This window comes from Triticum dicoccoides, chromosome 6B (assembly GCF_002162155.2).
Source record: "Triticum dicoccoides isolate Atlit2015 ecotype Zavitan chromosome 6B, WEW_v2.0, whole genome shotgun sequence".
Taxonomy (NCBI): Eukaryota; Viridiplantae; Streptophyta; class Magnoliopsida; order Poales; family Poaceae; genus Triticum; species Triticum dicoccoides.
The window spans coordinates 663,651,119-663,654,162 of record NC_041391.1 but is presented as its reverse complement, the minus strand read 5'-3'; the positions used below and the strand labels follow the sequence as shown (position 1 = coordinate 663,654,162).

General features: G+C 40.6%; 1 long non-coding RNA gene across 1 annotated transcript; it reads left to right on the top strand.

Annotated features, from left to right (window-relative positions):
- Positions 1 to 598: 598 nt before the first annotated feature.
- On the top strand, positions 599 to 1,459 carry LOC119326245. Its single transcript, XR_005157874.1, has 2 exons — positions 599 to 989; positions 1,131 to 1,459. It is a non-coding gene; the product is annotated as an uncharacterized LOC119326245 (long non-coding RNA).
- Positions 1,460 to 3,044: the final 1,585 nt, after the last annotated feature.

Below are 3,044 nucleotides of genomic sequence, written 5' to 3'. Positions count from 1 at the left end.
TATTGGTCCTGGTTCGTCCCACCAACCGGGACCAAATGGGCCAGGCGAACCGGGATCAATGCCCCCACGAGGCCCGGCAGGCCCCCTGGCCTCACGAACCGGGACCAATGCCCCCATGGGTTCCGGTTCGTGACTGAACTGTGACTAATGGGCAGACCTGGTCCGAACGAAAGCCCTGTTTTTTACTAGTGTGTGCATAGTGAATCGGGGGACGGAGGGGTTTTTTCCCCTACTGCGTTTGGGAACGAAGCAGGGAAGAAGATTTGACGGCCATTTTTTGTTGTATTGTACAACTGTGATGCGACCGGACGAAACTAGCACCAGTCAGCTGGCGCCTAGTAGCGGCCAAAAAACTACTAATTCAGAAATCTATTAATATGTGGGACCTATCCACCCAGCTTTTAATATGTACCAACATTAGATGTGTCTAAATTAATGACAACATATTGAGATACATATCCTAGTTTATAATTGGAACCTACTAAATGAATCAAATGCAAGGAATAATTTTTTCCTTAAGATGAAGTGAACGCTGACCATAGCACATTAGCTATATATAGAGCCTAGGTGATGCACGATCACGTATCGATCAAAAACATATACATATACCTAGTCACCTGCCTGCGTAAGTATTGGTCCGCATCTATCAAAGTTGATTGATATGGCCAGTGCTAGAGCGGTTGCCATGTTCTACCTCGTAGTTTTTGTGACGTTCTCTTTTTTCCCAAACCATATATGGGCAAGTAAGTCTCGAGCTGCCATAGAAAAAGATGCGGTGATGGAACATTGTAAATTCAATATTAAGAAAGGTGTGCACTGGCCATTCGAACCAAGCCACGCATGCTGCCAAGTAGTGATGCGTTCAGTGAACCTCCTAGCAATTTGCAATGCATTTACCGCCGCAGATTTGACTCAGATCCATCTACCGAGGTGGGCTGCCATCACTCGTTCGTGTGGCAACGCATTGCATGAAGGAGACAACTGTGCAGGTTTGTTTTGCTGTTGATATTAACGTATACTTGATGTGTTTTGTTTGAGAAAAATTGTTTATATTGTCACATAGCTTTGTTTACTTACCATCTCCATGTATGGAAATTAGTTAATTAAGAGACTTTTAATATCATTTGCAGGTTACATTGTTCACTTTTGATTTGGGCGCAGCGTGCAAGGCCGATCTGGTTGATGGACAAATAGAAAAAGCAATATTACGATACATTGTTTTTCATGGCATCCGCATACTGTGTTCTATTTTTTTTATGCAACTAATAAAATCGAACAATTTTCCCCTTCTATTTGATCTTGCAAATCTAGTTACTCGCCAAAGTTAATTCATATATACCAATACAAAAAGAGAAAGTTGTGGAGATTCAACACATCTCACCCATTCAAAGACGATAGGCCACAATGAGGTTTGTACATTTGTCGCAGTCGATATGGAATGCAAATCGATCTTTTTTCATGTCTTTGCGTGGAATGAAAAGCTTGTGCCATACGATATGGAAAACCAGAGATCTTGTGTCATCTTTAGTTTTGAGAGGGATTTTAATCTCCGGTGTGATCCTTATATCCCCAGTTACACGGAATGGTTGTCAGATGGTTTGCTAAAAGCAGCACCGTGATTGCCTACCTAGTTTGCACACCACTGGTTGATACCTTCATATGAGCCAGGTGTTGAATATGGGTCAGATTTTTTACGTACACAGCTTGGTTTTCTTCTGAAAGTTTGATGTTCTGGTCTGTGCCTTTGTGGCGCTTTGAACAATGTTATTTAAAAAGGGTCTGCTATTGTGATTATACTTAGTCTATAGTAACTTCAATTTGTTTGCTTTCATGTACTAGTTGTGGATCGTGGTCACTTGTGAGTCACTCCTATGGTGGCAAATCCGTGGATTTGAGAATAAGTTATCTATGCTTGGGATTACCTGCATTTTCACACATTTCTATTTATTTCCTGTAATGATCTGCATGTTCACCTCAACCACATTCATATGTATTTGGAAACCGGATGAATCGCTCTCCCGTTTGTTGTTTGCTGCAGCAATGCAAGTTGTGAAGTCACTTTGTCCTAGTCAACATAATTCATTTCCTTCTTTTTCTTTTGATATATTGATGTGCACAGTTAAGACTACAAGTTCGCCAATAAGCATCCTGATCCATGAACACTATTGTGTTATCTTATTTTTTGCTTTTGTTAATAATAACCAGTCCATGACCAATATTTTTCCATCTTAAATTCATGATTAGACTGTTCATGTGATTGCCAACCACTAATCTACGTTGTTCTTGTCCAACTAAATCCAGTTCTGAAGAATCTTCCTTTACTTGTTATCCAGAATTGCAACTTGCAGACTCTTTTTGTCCACTATCTAGCATTCAAATTTTCTAATCAATCTTCTAGTTCTTTTATTTTCATATATTATAATGTCTATTCAATGGTTATGGACTTCTGGTCGATTTTTTGACATGAAACATGTAAAGCTAAATGAAAAAAAAGGAGTTAATTCTAGTTTAGAGCACCCGTTCGTCACAAATTGACACATTTGCACATATTTTAGAAATTGACCACTTTACACTACATTTCAGGTCTACAGTTCCGGTTTGCACCACTTCCTTGGCTAGACTATGTGCTTCACAAGGCGACCGGAAGCAGGGGCGTAGCTAAGTACAGCTAGCCGGTGTCACTGGCACCGGGTTCAATTTGCACTTGCTTAATATAATCCATTGATTTAGTGTGTAGATCCTTGATTGTTTGTAGGCATGTGTTCTTCTATGTAGACACCGGATAATTTTCAGTCTGGGTCCGCCCCTGAACGGAAGGGCAAAGGGCCGGCGAGGAAGTGGTAAAGCTCGGCCCTCTCTTCGTTTATATAATCTAGCTCCTACTATCTAGTTAGAATTTGCCGGACAGTTGAACTGTGTGAATTATGCCCGTTTGGTGATCTTTTGGTGATGATTATGCAAATTATGCACGTTTGCAATTGGTTATATGTCCGTTTCTTGTCGATTTTTGCCGTTTGGTGATCTACATAGTATGTTGCATGATC